This window comes from Rhinolophus sinicus, chromosome 18 (genome assembly GCF_057876585.1).
Source record: "Rhinolophus sinicus isolate RSI-liver-muscle chromosome 18, RSI-T2T, whole genome shotgun sequence".
Taxonomy (NCBI): domain Eukaryota; kingdom Metazoa; phylum Chordata; class Mammalia; order Chiroptera; family Rhinolophidae; genus Rhinolophus; species Rhinolophus sinicus.
The window spans coordinates 55313832-55333368 of NC_142518.1; the positions used below are offsets into that span (position 1 = coordinate 55313832).

The 19537-nt window shown below is 36.8% G+C and overlaps 1 pseudogene; it reads left to right on the forward strand.

Annotated features, from left to right (window-relative positions):
• Positions 1-842: 842 nt before the first annotated feature.
• Positions 843-9964, forward strand: LOC109436352 (ferritin heavy chain pseudogene; annotated as a pseudogene).
• Positions 9965-19537: the final 9573 nt, after the last annotated feature.

Genomic DNA, 19537 nt, shown 5'->3' on the forward strand with positions numbered 1-19537 from the left:
ATATAAAGAAGGAAGAATCATGAACATTGCTATCCTTCTTTTTACTTCTTCATATAAGACCAGGTGAGAACAATTCTGCTTTGGTTCCCTTGCTGGATACTAATAATTTAGGCTACAAAGTGTGCAAGCCATTGTCTCTGGATTAGACTTGACCCAACAGGGATCTACAGTGGATTTGGAAGGAAACTGCCTGCTGGGAATGACAGCAGTTTATTAAATCCCTTCTATCTGCTGGGCCCTGTGCTAAGTGCTGGGGAACAGGAAATGAATGAAACATACTTTCATCCTCATGGTGTTACCAATTGTTGTCTATATAAACTGCTGAGAAATAGTAGTCCATGGTATCTTTTAGTGAAAAAGTTCTCTCTCTCTCTCTCTCTCTCTCTCTCTCTCTCTATATATATATATATATATATATATGGGGAAACCGCGCCTCGGTTTTCAAATGTTTCAGAACTCAAGTAGTCTTCCGGAACGGATTATTTTCGAAAACCGAAGTACCACTGTACAAACAAGTACAGAAGCAACGTTATCATCATTCATATTTAGCACTTTGTATCTTGAATCAAATAAACCTTCTGTCTTAATTCACTGATGACAAAATTCATTCTCTATATATGAAAGTTTCAACTTATTTTTCCTCTATATTTGTAAGCAGAGATACACTTCTGTTTTCAAATGTATTCGATTTTCTGTGGCTTATTTCATGAGACATAAACAATCCTGACATTCACTGGAAACAAAAGGGCAAGTATAAAATAAGAACAGATAGTCATGAAAAAGAACCTTCAGGGAACTGAGGCAGTCATTAGGCATTCGCTGTGAGGAGGTTTCGGGCCTGCATGAGGACACAGCTGTACCCCATAGTGCAGCACAGCAACCAGCTGAGGGCGAACAAAGCATTGATGGAGCAGAAGCTGCCATCAACAACTAAACAACTGAAGGAGCATCCTGGAGTATCTCTGCTCCACGGCTACAACTTGAGAGTATGTCTGGGAAATTTAAAGCTCCAGAAATTTGGTTATCACTGATATAGTTAAAGCCAGTATTATCATCACTCTCATCACTATTGTGTTACTGGTGTCATCATTTACATCATATCACTAAGAGCTAATATTTGAGTATTTACACCATGCCACAAACTGCATTAAGTCCTTTACATAGATTAACTAATTTAATCTTACAACAAACCCATGAGAGTGAAGGCTTTCAAGCTTAGAACTGAGAGCATAAGGTGTTACTGAAGAAAAACACTGAAGAAATGCTATCATTCAGAGGGTAAGGGGGGTGGGGGGTGGGAGATGAGGGTAAGGGGGATCAGATATATGGTGATGGAAGGAGAACTGACTCTGGGTGGTGAACACACAATGGGATTTATAGATGATGTAATACAGAATTGTACACCTGAAATCTATGTAATTTTACTAACAATTGTCACTCCAATAAATTTAATTTAAAAAAAAGAAATGCTATCATTTAAATTCTGTACTTCAGCACAGGAGATTTTTCCTTATTATTTGTGTCAAAATTTTAAAAACATAATAAAAAGGAATTCAGCAATGGAAACTAGTTTTTCCAATCCAGAAACCCTTAGAAGTTTGCCGTGGATATAGAAAATGAAGAAAATATGACTTTTAATGGAAGCTGTTGCACATTTGGTTCTAGATGAATTCAATGATTTGATTGACATTTTCTTTTTCCTCATGCACATAGAAAATATCTTGCTGGAATTGTCATGACAACATGCACAGATGTTAAAGATGTCAAGCTGATAAGTGTTGGTAAAAGAAAAATGTATATTAGTGAAGAATACATGGGTGATCATGGTCGTGAATTAATGTAAAATGAATGCAGAAATAATATCTCAAAAACTCTTCCTTAGATTTTTGAATGTACAGCTTGATTTTACTTAAATAGCAAAGATAATTAAAACAGACCAATCTTCCAGAAATCAGAATGAAAATAGTTTAAACTGAAGGAAAATGTCCAAGTTCATCTGTATATAGGTACCTCTTCCTCTGGAGACGCCAGGAATTTCCCACCATGTAAACCAATAAGGAAAAAAACAGACAGAAAAATCATAATGAAAGGCAGCTTGAGAATAAGGTTTATTTGCTAAACTTTGGTGACTCTACCTGTGAAAAAATAGAGTGCGGTGAAAGGACAGTTCTAGTCCAATCAAATTCAAGTATCTCCAGAAACATGATCGAGTATTTCAAGGAGAAAAACTACTTAAGGTATGCAGGGACAAGATTGTACAGTGCACAGTTTTGTTTATTCAAAGATCCTTACTTATCAGACTTGTGGAGTCAAAATATTTATCTAACATCATCTTGAGGAAGGTGTATTATGAGAACTGTATTTTCAGTGCCATGTGCCCACAGGTGGGAAATATAAAAGAAGAATGACCATCTTTGTATAATCTTAACAAACTTTCATTTAGTCGCAAACATCTGTAGAAAATGATTAATCACTTTCAGAGAAATTGTTTTTCAGTGATAAAGTCCATTAATGTAAAAAAACAAACAAAACAGAACTATATATTTGTAGGTATTGACAATACATTAGAAAACTTTTAAGGAGATGAAATACAATGTTTCTAGAACACTTTCACAAATATAAAGGGGTCTTAACTATAAAGACCTCTAAATGAGTCACTCTGCATCATTAATTTATTTTACAAATTAAAAACTTTGCTATTCATAATAAAAGAAATAACTGCCTAAGCTAGACTGTCATGCTGGGTCTCTGGTCCCGCTCCCTACACCAGAATGCAGGATATGGTGAGGCCAAAAAGAAACAACAACAGAGCCATAGATAGGGGAGTCATATTACTATATTCTCGATGGTGGCAGGTCGAGACACAAAAGCAAACATCTGCCTGCACCCCAACAAGGGGTCTTCCTGCACCAGTTTCGCTGGTGGCGGGGCAAGACACAGGAAGCAAACATCCACCAGTTCCACTACATGGTGGCACATTCCCAAACAGTCAAGCGATCCATCAAATCAGGGATGAAAGGCAATAGTCCTCAGTCATTCGCCAGGGCTGTGCATTGGCCTCACAATGTATGCCCTCTTTGCAGGGCGAGGGTTCCAAGTTCTCCACTACCTGGGGGTGAGAGACAACCTTGACCTCACTGGCATCCTCCACCGAGGACTCAGCAAGCGTTTCCTCCTGGGACTACAAATCCCGCATCTGGGTCGCCCCAGCTAGCAACCCCCAGCGCACTACAGCCGCAACGACTCCCACTCTCTCTGGCCCATGCTGGCTGGAGAACTATTCACATCTTTCCACCCCTCCACAGGGGTCCAGCTCATGAGAACAGCGGCCACCCGGCACCACACACTGTGTGGGGGCCACACGTCCTCCCGCCCAGAGTCAGACATCATTCTTACCTGATCGGAATCTTGCTTGTGGCACCAAGTATCCGAGACCACCAAAAAGCACGTGATGCCTGCAATGGCCAATAGGGTGGCATGCCAACCAGAGGCTCGAGAGGACCACCAATTCACCGAGGGGTCATGTTTCTCCCAGGCAGATCACGTTTCCTGCTCGCAGCATCGCTCCTGACGGGTTTCCTGAGACTGAGTGTTCATATGCACAAACTGCTCCACCGTCCTTCGGAGAGCTTTGGCTGGCACCATACCCTGTTTGCTGCGCCATGTGTCATGCTGGGTCTCTGGTTCCGCTCCCCGCACCAGAACGCAGGATATGGTGAGGCCAAAAAGAAACAACAACGGAGCCATAGATAAGGGAGTCATACCACTATATTCTCACTGGCGGCTGGTCAAGATATAAAAGCAAACATCCGCCAGTACCTCAATGAGGGGTCTTCCTGCACCTCAGTCTCGCTAGCAGCCGGGTGAGACACAGGAAGTAGGATCCACATGATCTGCAATCCGCCATCCTCACTTACTAACTCCACTTGCCAGCTGCAATCTGCCATCCGCTTCTCCGCCAACCAACCAAGCCCCTAGTCTAACCACAGCAGTTATATTAGTGGCTAATGGCTAACCGGTAACAGCTGACACCCACCCAGCCACAACAGATGGCCATCTGATTACAGCTGATGGCCATCTAATAACTGAGTCAGCACCTTTCCACTTGAGGTCGAGAGCCTGGAAACTGCTCTCTGGGACTCTGTCCCCACATAGGCAAACAGTATCTTTCTTTCGCTCATGCTCAATGCAGTCTTTTTGTTAACCTGTCTCAGTGTCAGATAAGTTGATGCTATATAAAAAAAATGTATGTAAGCTTTACAAGATTAATTCTGGATTGGGTTTTGCTAAACAGTTGTTAGTTGCTTTGTAAAGTCCTCCTGTATGTGTTGCTCAATGTGATAACCAGCTTCTCACTTAGTAAGTACTTCTGCAGGGCCCCTCAGAGCTTCACCAGAGATCTATGGAGAAGATTCTGCATTCTTCCTTTCATGAGACTATGACATACATGTAATTAAAATATACACATAACTAATATTTTCATGGTCTTGCACTTTTGTTACTGTTTATTTAGAATTTCAGTAGCTGGCAGTAACATCAACAAGAGCATTTGAATTTTTAGGCCCTAACTTCTAAGATCACCTCTATTTGGAAGGACATAGTTAAGGTAGTTTTATGGTTTTAAAAATATTTGACTCACTATTATAAACATGCCCTTATGTGTTTGTATACCCTGCTCTGTTTTTATAGTGATTGGCTACTAGCATGTCTTTAATTTTAGAAAAACCTTTGTGGAAATTTTTTAGCGTGTGTAATAAAATACATAAAATAAGCTTGGATGGGGAAACCAAAAGTCTACAAAGACCAAATTTTACTACTTTCTGATTTTAATCATAATCTGTTAGAATAAAAATGAGAAATAATGTCATAAAACTTGATGGTAGTTAATTTGAATTTGTAACATCAGTGTCAAACTTATGCTCGTGTATCTAAAACAGAGATTTAATTATTTTCTTGTGTACTACATGTAAAAATTTCTCACTAGTCAGAAAATAATTGCCCTTACTTATTTAGTACATTTTACATTTGAGGGAAGAGTATTCTATTTCATATCATTGTCACTATTATTTTCTTTGTAGCTCTCAATTTTTAAAGCACTATATATAAGATATATAAGATACAGGAGGTACTCAATAAATAGGTGTCAATAGTGACTTGGTGAAAGGCAATTATACACACATAAATAAAATCTGAAAAAACAAGACAATTTTATTAAAGGAAGATTCTAACATACTGAACATAGAGCTCATTTGTAAAAGTCAAATATATTTTATGAAATCATATGTATAGGTATATTGAATCTGTCTCTCTACATATATAATAAAATAACAAGAAACAATGTTTGCTAGATAGAGACATTAAAGTTACCAACATATACCTTATACTTTTTTGGATAATATAATTAATTTAAAGGATATTTTCCCCAGAAAAATTACCTGTAACCCCAAAGATTTAAAGCAACTGACTTTTTTGGTTTTGTGCAAATGATCCTTCTTATGTGTTCATTATCTTTTCTATGGCTTCAGTCTTACTGTATATATGTGTTAAATGTTCTGAACTAATTCAGCAGAGAGGAAAAAAACAATCCTTGGGTCCTCTGGCCTTTGTTCTGCCACTGATACTGTAGCCTTGGCAAACTTTTCTTCACCTCTCATCTATGAAATGATAAGAATGTACTGGATGCTGTCTAAATCATTGTCCACTCTCCATATGTTTATGATTTTATATAAATAAATGGACACATCTAAAGTTTACTTTAAAAAAATAAATAATCTGAAAACGTCATGTCATTAAAAATGTGTATATATGAACACATATATACTCAAAAGAGGAAATAGCTATAGATTAAAAGGTCATAAATACAATTAGCAAATAAGAATTTATCTTTTAGAGGTTTAACAAGACTGTTGTACACAAACATGAAACAAAAAAAAAGCAATTGATAAAGAGTGGTTAGGAGGTTCTAGCATACATCTACCAGTAATTCCAAAAGAAGACAATAGAGGTGACATTGAAGCAGCAACAGAGGAGGAGGTAATAATTGAGAATTTTTATAATGGTAGAAACTTAATGAATCCTCAAATTTAAAAAGCACTCTGAGTACGGGGCAAAAAGAATAAAAATAATGAATAAATAAATAAACAAATAAATAACTTTCATACCTAAAAACATAATAAAACTGCAACCTCAATGATTAAGAGATTAAAAAAAATCACAGCTTCTGCACAAAGAGACAGTCTAGCTGCAAAAGGACAATTAATACTGAAAGCAGACTTTTAATCAACAAAAATAGATCCTAGAAGAACTTAGATGTTCTGAAGTTAATTAAGAATTGACAATGTAAAAAAATAAAATGCAATAAGCATTGCTAACAGAGTCACTTAAAATAGAGTCTGGAGGCTCATAGGGAAGCTGAACCAATGCACATCTTAAGCCTCATTTCTCAGAGCTGCTATTAAGTTGGCTAAACCTGTTGCTAAACTCAGCTCAAGCCTGAGTGATAACCATTCTGGAACAACAACTGCTACATGGATACATATGGACTTTACTCCTCCTGGTAGTTTTTGCCTTCCTTGTTTGTATACTGGAACTAATGGATCCCTGTTAACCTGGCCAACAATCCTTCACTTGCATGAAAGAATTATATTTTGTGCTTTATGCCTTTATAAACCCCACCTTTCTTTGTTCTCCCCAGAGCACAGTTTGGGTTGCTATCTGAATCTGTGTCTCTCAGATTGCAATCCTTTTACTCAAATATGCTTTTTATTGTTTATTACAACTTATGTCTGTATATTTTGTTGGTTGACAGAAATTAATAATTAGCTAGTTTCACTTAAAAATTAGAGCAAATTTAAGATTCAATACAACATAGATTACATAGTCTGGCCACAATACAGATTTGAAAGTTCTGAGATGAACAAACACATACTCACATATATCATATTATTGGGGTGGGGACTAAAACTGTGTTCCAAAATAGTGTGCAGTAAGTCAAAAATCATGCAGAAAATTACTAAGTACCTAGAAACGGATGCCAGTGAAAGAGTTATCTATCAAACTTGTGAGATATAGCATAATGGTACTTACAGGTAAATTATAGCTTCAAGTGTATCTAATTTTTAATGGAAATGTAAGAACTTAACTGAGTTAGAAAACAGCATCCTGGAACCAAAGGAAGACAGAAAGATATGAAACATTTGAAAAAGACAATGATGAATTTTAATGACAACAAACCCAGAAGCCAGTTCTTTGAAAAGAAAAAAAAGAACATTGCCTAGCAAAAATGATCAAAATAGAAAAAGTAATTGCTGTCTTTATTCCTCTTCTGCCAGTCTGCCTTAACGCCAATCCTGTCAGGCACTTGCCCTTAGCACTCTATCAAAACTGCTTTAGTCAAGATCACCAATGATCTTCTCATTTCAAATTCTAGGGGTCAACTTTCAGTTGGTTCTTTTTCTGCAGAGAAGCCTGACTTATATACTCAACATATCTAAAACTGAATTTCTGATATTCCCCAAAATCTGTTTCACAGGAAGCTTTTAACATTTAATTGATGTCAGTTCCATACTTCAGCTTACGCAAGTTAAAAAAAATTGGGATCATTTTTGACTCATTTTTCCCCTCCAACCCCACATCCAATTTCTCAGTAGATCTTTTTGACTCTCCTTTTAAAATATATCCACAGTCTAACCACTTATCACCACCTCATCTCTTATCTGGATTACTGCAATAGTCTCCTAATAGAATTCCCTTTCTCCGAAAGAATTTCAGTAGTCCTCCCTTATTGGTGGTGTTGCTCTCCATGCTTTCAGTTACCTGTGGTCAACCACAGTCTGAAAATATTAAATGTAAAACTCCAGAAATAAACAATTCATTAAGTTTTAAATTGTGAACCTTTCTGAGTAGCGTGATAAAATCTCTCACTGTCCCAAACCATCCAGGATGTGAAACATTCCTTTGTCCACTATATGCATGCTATCTGTACATAATCACCACCCATTAGTCACTTAAATAGCCATCTTGGTTATCAGATCAACTGTTGAAGTATCGCAGTGCTTGTGATCAAGGACCCGTATTTCAAGGACCCGTATTTTATTTAGCAATCACCCCAAAGTGCCAAAATAGTGATACTGGCAATTCAGATGTATGCCAAAGAGAAACTGTAAAGCGCTTCCTTTAAGTGAAAAGATAAAACAATTCTGTACTTAATAAGGAAATTTTGAAAAATTGTATGATGAAGTTGCTAAGATTTATGGTAAGGATGAATTATCTATCCATGAAATTTTGAAGAAGGAAAAAGAAATCTGTGCGAGTTTTACTATTGAGCTCAAACTGCGAAAGTTACAGCAACAGTGCTTGATAAGTGCTTAGTTAAGATGGAAAAGGCATTAAATTTGTGGGTGGAAGACATGAACAGAAAATCTGTTCTGACTGACAGCAGCATGTTGTGCCAAAAAGCATTGAGCCTATATGGAAATTTCAGCAAGGGATTCTTTGAAATGAGAAACCACATTCACAAAACTTTTATTATAATATATTGTTATAATCATTCTATTTTATTGTCAATTATTGTTGTTAATCTCTTATCTGCCTGATTTATAAATTACACTTTTATCATAGGCATATAGAGTAGTACCCTCTTGTCTGCAGGAGATCTGTTCCAAGACTCCCAGTGGATGCCTGAAACCACAGGTAGTACTAAACCCTATATACACTATATTTCATTCTGTACCTATATACCTATGATATAGTTTAATTTATTAATTAGGCACAGTAAGAGACTAACAACAGTGATAATAAAATAGGACAATTATAACAATATCATGTAATAAAAGTTACGTGAATATAGTTTCTCTCTCTCTCTCCAGGAATTTTTGTGTTTTTTAGTTCAAAACCATTCCTGAATCTGTGTAACCATCTCTAACTTGCAGTAAATGGCTTGGTTTTATTCATTTCAAGAGATCCTTTTTCATACAGGCTCAATGCTTCCTGGCACAACATGTTGCCATCAATCGGAAAATATTATCTGTTCATGTCTTCCACCCACAAATTTAATGCCGTTTCCATCTTAACTAATAAGCACTTATCAAGTACTGTGACCATAATGTCTGCAGTTTGAGGTGCGATAACAAAGCTAGCACAGATTTGTTTTTCCTTCTACAAAATTTCATGGACACAAGATGCATCCTCACCGTAGATCTTAGTAATCTCAGCATACATTTTTATTTCCTTATTAAGTCAAGACCTTTCACCTTTTCAGTCTGCCCAAAGTTGTCAGGGTTTCTTGCTTCGACGGGACTCGGGCGAAACCCGGTGTTCATCCCCTATCCCGGCAGGCCGCTCAGATCCAGCCCTCTGCCACCTCTTCACAGCACCATCGGACCGCCCCAAGGTTCCTGCCACCTGTCTAGTGACACGCAGCCACCACCACCTCTCTAGCCACCCACTACTATGACCGCGTCCTCCTCGCAGGTGCGCCAGAACTTCCACCAGGACTCGGATGCCGCCATCAACCATCAAATCCATCCACCTGTCTGTCTTACTACTTCGACCAAAAATGATGTTTGAAGAACTTTACCAAATATTTTTTTCACCAATCTCATGAGGAGAGGGAGCATGCTGAGAAACTGATGAAGCTGCAGAACCAGCGAGGTGGTGGACTCTTCCTTCAGGATATCAAGAAACCTGACAGTGACAACTGTGAGAATGTGCTGAATGCAAAGGAGTGTGCATTACACTTGGAAAAAAGTATGAATCAGTCACTACTGGAATTGCACAAACTGGCCACTGACAAAAATGACACCCATTTGTGTGACTTCATTGAGACTCATTACCGAATGAGCAAGTGAAATCCATCAAAGAATTGGGTGACCGTGTTACCCACTTGTGCAAGGTGGGGGCCCCCAAATCTGTCATGGCAGTGTATCTCTTTGACAAGTACACCCTGCGAGACAATGAGAGTTAAGCCTTTGGTTGGCTACCAATAGCCATGGGGGTGATTTCCCTGGTCACCAAAGCAATACATGCATGTTGGGGTTACCTTTACCTTTCTATAAGTTGTACCAAATCACCTAGTTACATCCTTTTGTTTGTACCATTCCTTCAAATAAAGTAATTTGACACCCCAGAACTTTCACCTTTTCACTTAAAGGAAGCACTTTACAGCTTCTCTTTGGCATATCCAAATTGCCAGCATTACTACCCTTGAGCTTTGGGGCCATTATTATGTAAAATAAAGGTTACTTGAATACAAGAACTGCAATACCCTGAGAGTCCATCTGCTAACTGCGACAACTACTGAGTAATGGGTAGGGAGGGTGTACGGTGTGGATATACTAGACAAAGGGATAATTCACATCCTGGACTGGATGGAGCAGGACGTCATGAGATTTCTTCACACTACTCCAAAAGAGGCCCAATTAAAACTTAGAAATTATTTATTTCTTTACTTTTTAATTTAATATTTTCAGAACTGCAGTAGCAGGTAATAGAAACCATGGAAATCAAACTCTGGTTAAGGGTGGATTATTGTATGTACAGGGGGGAAAAACATAGTATATATAGAGGTTGGTACTATCTTTGGTTTCAGGAGTTTGCTAGAAGTCTTGGAAGGTATACCCTATGGATAAGGGGTGAATATTGTAGTCTCAACAAAAAAGCCAGAGTGTATCTTCTAAAAACCATAAATCAAATCATGTTCCTCCTCTGCTCAAAACCCTCCAGTGTCCCTTCATTTTACTCAGAGCAAAAAATAAATCCTTATTAAAAACTGTAAGGCTCTATGACAATGTAACCCATTATCGTTTTTACATTCTTTTAGATTAGTCACCCTTCGTTCTCTTTGCTCTGGCTACCACAGTGGCCTCATTGCGTATCAGGCACACGCTTCCCTTAGAGATATATTCTAGTTATTCTGTATGCCTAGAGTTACTTTTCCCAGTGATGTATTTGCCTCATTCTCTAATATTCAATCGTTGCTTAAGTCTCATCTTCTCAGTGTGGCCCATCCTGATCACCCCGTTTCATACTGCAAACTGCCCCTCACGTTGTCCCTCTCAAACTCTCTTCTTCTGCTCAACTCTTATTTCCATAATACTTATCACACTCTAATGTGCTATATGATTTATTTACTTATATACTTATTCATTTATACTTATTTGTCGCCCCCCACCCCCAAGCCCCAACTAGAATGCAAACTCTACAGGATCATTGCTAGTTTTATTTTCTGATTATCCCCAGAACAGAGAACATTCTCTGGCACATAGAGTGTCCTCAGTAAATATTGGTCAAAATAACAAATTAGACTGATGGATGTAGAACACAGATTGCAATAAGTTGAATTGACAGTAGGGAGGGGATATAGAAACTGTGAAAGTAGTCTATTTTTATCTTAAAACTTGCCTATTAATGGGGAGATGCCTAAAGTAATACATAGAATGATGACAGGTCAGTACAAGTTATTTTTTTTTCCTTTTTGTTTGTTTGATTGTTTTTCCTATCCCCACAGAGGGAAGATGCTGAATACTTCAGTAGAGAGGGAGAAATTTTACATATGAAGAGAAAATAGATACTTGATGGAGCCATGTCCATGAGATTGAGGGAGAAGATCAGATTCTGAGAAAATGAAAAGATTAGCCTTAGTCTAGAGCAGGGGTGTCCAAACTGTGGCCCGCGGGTCAACTGCAGCCTGCAATCCATTTTTTATTGGCCCGCAGCAAATTCCAAAAATATATTTAGTTTAATTAAATAAACCAGGTGAGGCAATACGTACTTCACCTTAAGTGAGTGGCCCGGCTGTTTGTGTATTTTACCGCATATGGCCCTTGGTGAAAAACCTTGAAAAAAGTTTGGACACCCCTGTAGACGAAGAGTATTTAATTTGCAGAAATATTATGGGAAAATGTAAGAATAGATTTGGATAAAGCCATCCTTATTGGTGGGAGGCCAATATTTTAAGTGAATTTCCACTATTTTTCATTATATCTATGTTCTCTATGAAATAAAAGACATTTCCTGCTGAAAGAAAGAATTTAACTATTGAGAGAGTAATAGCTTTGAAAGAATATGCAAGTTTAGAAGACTAGACAGACAACAGAAGACCAAGGCTAAATGCTATAATCAGGAAATATCAGCTATACATTATATTTGTTTCACCACTGTTGGCTAGTGACACAAAGAAATCACTTCCCTAAATGAGTAGCTTAGGAATTCATAAGCAGGATCTAATGTATGATAATCTTAGTGCTCATTAAATATTGGGAAGTTTAAATAGAGAGAGACTGTGCCCTTCCAGCTTTAAATGTATGGCTAAAAATGAAAACCTTCCTTCAGGAAATATGAAAAACAGAAAACTTCATTCAAAATAGATTTTAAATGCTATGTAGTCACAACTGTAAATCAAAGTGAAGTTTTTTGTTCGTTTGTTTGTTTTTGCTTGTTTGCTTTTTTTCAGTTTCCACAAGTAAAAAGATAAAACTTGATCTTGAATTGTTTGCTCTGGGAGAAACAAGCTACCAGGTCTTCAGGACACTGAAACCACTTATGTGGAAAGGAACTAAGGCCTCCTGCCAACAGCTGGCACCAACTTGCCTGCAATGGAAGTGAGCCACCTTGGAAACAGATGCTCTTGCCCAATTCAGCTGTCAGATGACTGCAATCCCAGCCAACATCCTGCAACCTCATGAGAATCCCCAAACTGCTCACAAATTCCTGACCCACTGAAAGGATGAAGTGTAATAATACAAAGTCTGAATTTGTCTTTTAAACTGCCTCCTACAATAAAATGAGGCCTCCTACTGTGGCTTCACAGTTTCTCACTATTATTTCCCTTCCTTAACAAATCATTCTTATATTCATCCAGAGAAGTAAAGGTCTAATTACGGTTACCTGTTTTTGTCAGTACTGGTGAAAAAACACACTTTTTCATTTTGTGTTTCTTTCTCTAAGAAATTAAAGACCTTCAACACCAGCTCAAGAAAGAGTAAGAAAACATCATTATCAGTCTACCTCATTCACCAGGGTTGCAGCCTATCCTTCCTCATGCTTACTTTTAAACCACTGTTGTTCTTTTGCAGTCAAAAGTTGGGCTCTTCTTTTTAAGTTTATAAATTTTGTATTTAGAAATCTAAACAAAGTAAATAGAAAGTAGGTGAACTATTTTGTTTTTGTTTTTTTATTAATCTTCCTTTGATCACCTGTTGAATAATTTCTCTGAGATTTATATGAATTTAAGATGGGTTCATATTATATTTGATTTATTACAATTGGCTCCTCCTTTAATGATGCATAAATTAGCTTAAATCAGGAACATTTCTATAACATGAAAGTAAGGGGTTTAATTTGAAAATAATACACAAAAATGAATTATATATATTGAAGAAACAAAAAAATTATATATAAAATATAAACATCTGTTAGAAATGCTATTTGATTTTATAGTGAATATAGAGCAAAATGTCTGTTTCAATCAGTATTCTAAACATGGATAACCTATAAGGCAAATCATTGATCTTCTGTATATGATTTTTTTTCACTTTAATATTCTAAGAATCTTTTAGTGGATTGGTTCTATCACAATCTTTGAATCTACATTTTATAAAGAGACATCAGTAAGTGAAAAGTCAGCTTCTTATGCCCAGAAGATTGTATTTGTACATACTTATAATATAGAATGACATCTGGTCTGCAAGTTAAGCCATTTTGAGCAGAACCTGGCCCTGTTTGTGAATCTGTTTCCACAATTTACTTGCTGCAATCTTTTGCTTAGGAAGAACTATCCAATTGATCACAGTACTTTTATTCCTATATGAAGTCTGCCAATTAAGTTCGTGAACTTATTTCCACAATGTTGCTTAACCTTTTCTGATATCAGAGAGATTATTCATTATGAATTTGTACCAACTGTACAAACTGTTAACCAAGTTGACTATTTGGAAGTGCTGAAAAGGCTGTGTGAAAAAGTTAGATGACCTGAACCTTTTGCCAACAATTCATGGCTCCTGCATCACAATGCACCAGCTCACACCGCACTGTCTGTGAGGGAGCATTTAGCCAGCAAACAAATAACTGCACTGGAACACCCTCCCTACTCATCTGATCTGGCCCTTAATGACTTCTTGCTTTACCCGAAGATAAAGGAAATATTGAAAGGAAGACACTTTGATGACATTAGGACATCAGGGGTAATATGGCAATAGCTCTGATGGCCATTCCAGAAAAACAGTTCCAAAATTGCTTTGAAGGGTCGACTAGGTGCTGGCATTGGTACATAGCTTCCCAAGGGGAGTACTTCAAAGGTGACCATAGTGATATTCAGCAATGAGATATGCAGCACTGTTTCTAGGATGAGTTCATGAACTTAATTGTCCGACCTCATATTTCCACAAACATAAAGAACATTCTGAAGTTGTGCTTCAGTGTTTTGAAACATTACTTCTGTGCACTCTAGTTATAGCTGTAATTAAAAAGCCATATTGAAAAGAATTGCAGATTCTTCTTCCTGAATATGAGAAATAACAATACAATTCTATGAAGCAGGTGATGCCATTTATTTCCTTTAGATTGGTGGTTACCATGGTCTATAAATATGGAAAAGAAAAAACATATATATTGGCAAAAATACTATTTTTGATTAGCTAACTTTTATTGTTAAAAATGAGCTATATATGTGTATATATATACATATACATATATATATGTATATATATATATATATATATATCTCCATACATATCCATATATATATATATATATATATATATATATATATATATATATATATAATGGAATACTTCTCAACAATGAAAAATAATGAGTATTGAGACATTCAATAACATGGATGAATCTCAAAAGCATTATGCTAAGTTGATGTAACTAGACACAAAGGGCTACATACTATAAAAATTCACTTGTATGAAATTCTAGAAAGGACAGAACTATAATGATGAAAAACACATCAGTGGATGCCAAGGGCCAGCATTTAGGAGGTGGGGATTGGTGGTGAAAGAGTACAAGGGAAATTTTAAGGGTGATGAAATTATTCAATATATCGTTATTGTGGTGGTGACTATGACTCCATGATTGTCAAAATTCTTTGAATTCCATGCCTAAAGTTGGTTATTCTATACCTCAATAAAACTAATTTTTAAAAAGGTATCTTTGGCCAATAACTCAGTCTCTATAAAGAAACTGCAAAGAGAAAAACTTAAAGTTTAAAATACATATCAACCAACTCCAGTGCATGGAAATTTTTTTGGAATCAGATTAAACCAAACCAATAAAAAGTAAAAAATATATATATACTTATGAAGAAATTGGAAATGTTATGTTGACTGTATATATGACAATATAAAGGAATTTTTAATTTTATTTTTAAGGTGCAAAAATAATACTTGGTTATGTTACATAAAAAGAGTCCTCATCTTTTAAAGGTACATACTAAAATATGTACAATATTTGGTATTTTCTTCAAAATAATATGGGAAGGAGTAAAATAAGGGAGGGGGGTGTATGAATGAAAGAAGATTAATCATGACCTGAAAAATTTTGGAACTAGTTATTAATAGGGTCCTATTAAACTATTCTGTCTCCTTAGGTATATGCTTAACATTTTGTACAATAAAAAATATTTAAATTTAATGCAGGGGGAAAATTTCCCTCCCTTTCCCACATTCCTCCAATCCCCAAAAAATTGAGTTTTAAAATAAGGATAATGATTGTGTTACATGTACAGTTCCCTAAACTGAGTGGAGTCACAATATTTATCTAGATGACTGAGTGATAGTAGAATCATTTTCATTTAGGAATTATGAAACAGAGCTCATACAGAAAATTTTATTTATTTATTACCTATTAAATGTTACATACAGTTTTATGATATATTTGAAAATGAACACCTATGTAGTTACCACCCAGATGAAGAAATACAATAATGCCAGCACCTCACAAGCCCTTCTGTGCCTCTCAACAATCAAAATCCCATCTTTCAATACATATTACCCTTGTTTTTTGGATTATTTTTTGGGAGGTTCTTCTTTATTGTTTTACCACCTATCTATACATTACTAAAGAATATGGTTTTCCTGTTTAGAAATTAAAAGAATATGCTTTTTAAAAATATAACTATAAGTATAAACAGTTTTATTTTTAATGTTCCATTTTCTCATTTTGATTGAGCCAACATATAGAGGTGCCTAAAATTCATTTTAAGGTTTAGAAAGTAGCATGTAAAACTAACCTATGCTAATGTTAATAAAGACAGAAAAACAAGGTTTATTGATTTCATCTTCAAAACAATTAGACCAGGGGTCTTCAATGAAGCCATGAAAATTAAATAATACAAATTCACACAATCCAAGTTAAAAATCATTTTTCCAATTAAAAAAAAAAAAAAAACATGAAAAAGAGTAATGGCCTCTGGCAAACATCAGGTCCCCCATCTCCAGGAAGGCAACTTTTAAAAGCATCTTAATTTTCCAGTGAAAATGGCAGAGTAGGTAAATACTGTGCTTGCCTCCTCTCACGAGCACATGAAAATTACAACTAAACTATAGAACAACCATCATTGACAAGCACATGAAGTCTAACTGAGCAGAATTCCTATAACAGGATATACAGAAGAAGCCACATCAAGATTGGTAGGAGAGGTGGAGACATGGAACAGGCTGATCCCACACCATATGTAGCAGTTAAAAATTGGGAGGGATAGCTCAGCTGTGGAGGTCCTTTTGAGGAGTGAGGATTCCCAGCCCATACTGGGCTCCCCAGCCTGGAGAATCAGTGCCAGGAAGAGAAGTCCCCATAACTTCTGGCTGTGAAAACCAGCAGAGATTGTGGCTGAGACAGAGGGCTGCTGGAGTCACAGGCATTCCTGTTAAAGGGCCTCCACATGGACTTTCTGTTGACAGACTCACTGGCTCTGAACTCCAACACTGGGGCAGCAGCTCAAAGGGCACCTGGGACATAAAAAAAGGAAGTGAATTGTCTGGCTGCAGGGTGAGGGCTGAAGGGGCAGCTTTCTCCCAGACAGAAGTGCTGGGAGAAGCCACTGTTCCCTTGTTGAGACTTCCCCCCTCCCAGCATGCAGATACAGGTGGCTGCTGTTTCTGAGTCTCCATAAACCTGGCTAACACTGTTCACCCTGCTCTAGTGATTCCATAAGACTCCACCCAACCCAACGTTTAGGCCCACCCAAGCTGCTTCCAGTGGCTTTTCCATACAAACGGTCTATCTTGGCTCATACCACAGACTTTCCTAAAATCTCTCAAAGGTTCACAAAACCCAAATAATCAGCATTTGACTTCAGTGTGTCCCAAAACCTCTGGCTAAGCAGCCCTAAGTCCATTATTAGCAAATGCCAGCCTTGGTTAGCAGCTTGGCCTATCGAGTCACTCCCAAGTCCATGGTGGGTGGCGGCCATCGGTGGATTACTTAGTGGCTTATGCCAGGTGGCCTAGGTCAGGGCACAGGCTGTGACTGAACTTGGCCTACAGTGAATCCCCTGCCAGGAGACCCCACGGTTGGCATACCTGGTGGACAGCTTTGAACCAAGCCAGAGCATCACCCAACCACATCCTCAGATGAAACACCCAAAGGGCAGAATGGGCAGGCACCAGAGCCCTGCTAAAGCAAATCCTGCTCCATAGGTTCACCCACTGCACAACAGTTCCACCACTGTACTAATGGCCAGTCCTCACAAATAATCAGTTTGAGGGTCAATCCCTACCACTGACATGCAAGCATCAATCAAGGCTTAACTACAACAAGAGAGCACACACAACCCACACAAAGGATACACCTGCAGCATCCAGCTCTGGCAAACAAGGTGATGTGCCACTGGGCCCAACAGGATACCTACTACATAAGGCCACTCTACAAAGACTGGTAAACACAGGAACTATACCTGATACATAGAAACAAACACAGGAAAGCAGGCAAAATGGGGATACAAAGAAACACGTCCCAAATGAAAAAAACAGAAGAAAGTTCCAGAAAAAGAATAAATGTCCCTAACCTGGTGAAGAAAATAGACATAAAAGCCAAGGAAGCACAGAAACCCTCAAAAAAGATGAACCCAAACAGGCCCACACCAAGACAAATCATAGTTAAAATGTCAAAGGTAAAGAGAAAGAGAGAATCTTAAAAGCAGCAAAAGCAAAGTGGTTAGTTACGTACAACAGAGCTCCCATAAGACTCAGATGATTTCTCAACAGAAACTTTGCAAGCCAGAAGGGATTGGCATGAAATATTCAAAGTGATAAGTAATGAAAAGAAAGGACCTAAAACCAAGAGTACTCAACCCAGGAAAACTACCATTTAGAAACAAAGGACAGATAAAGAGCTTCCCACACAAGAAAAAGCTAAAAAACTTCATCACCTTGAAACCAGTAATAAAAGAAATGTTAAAAGGAATTTTCAAAGAAGGATAAGGAAGAAAAAAAGAAAAACCATAAAAATGAACAATAAAATGGCAATAACTACATATCTACTAACAATTACTTTAAATATAAATGGATTAAATGCTCCAATCAAAAGACATAGGGTGGCTGAATTGATAAGAAAAAGAAAAAAAAACCCTGACATATACTGTCTACAAAAGACTCATTTCAATTTGAAAGACATACACAGATTAGAAATAATGGGATGAAAAAAGATATTTCATGAAAATGGAAGTGAAAAAAAAAAAAAAATTAAAAGCTGGTGTAGCAATACTTATACCAGACAAAATAGACTTTAAAACAAAGACTATATGAAGAGACAATGCAGGACCCAGTAATCCTAGTTATGGATATATATCCAAAGAAACCCAAAATACTACTTCAAAGGGATATGTGCATCCATATGTTCATTGCAGCATTATTTACAATGACCAAGATATGGAGGCAACCTGGGTTTCCATCAATGGATAAATGGATAAAGAAGAAGTGCTATATGTACATACAATGGAATATTACTCGGACAAACAAACAAAAAAGAATGAAATTTAGCCATATACAAAACATGGATGGACCTAGAGTGTATTGTGCCGAGTGGAGCAAGTTAGACATAAAAAGAAAAATGCCATATGATTTCACTTGTGTGTGGAATCTAAAGAATAAAGTAAATGAACAAACAAAACAGAAACAAACTCATAGAAATAGAGAATATTGTGGTTGCCAGATGAGAGGGTGTTTTGGGGGATGGGTGAAAAAGGGGAAGGGATTAAGAAGAACAAATTGGTAGTTATAAAATAGTTATGGAGATGTAAAGTATAGCTTAAGGAATATAGTCAATAATATAGTATTAACTATGTATGGTGCCAGATGGGTAACAGCTTTACCAGGTTGGTGACTTTTTAAGTTATATAAATGTCTAATCACTATGTTGTACACTTGAAACTAACATATAATAATATTGTATGTCAACTGTAATTGAAAAATAAACAAATTGTTTAAAAAATAAATAAAATAAGCATTTTAATGGCATCATACAAGAAAAAACAGAAAATAGTAAAAAGCAGATTCATAAGAATAAAATATATTTAAATATGAAGAAATCATTA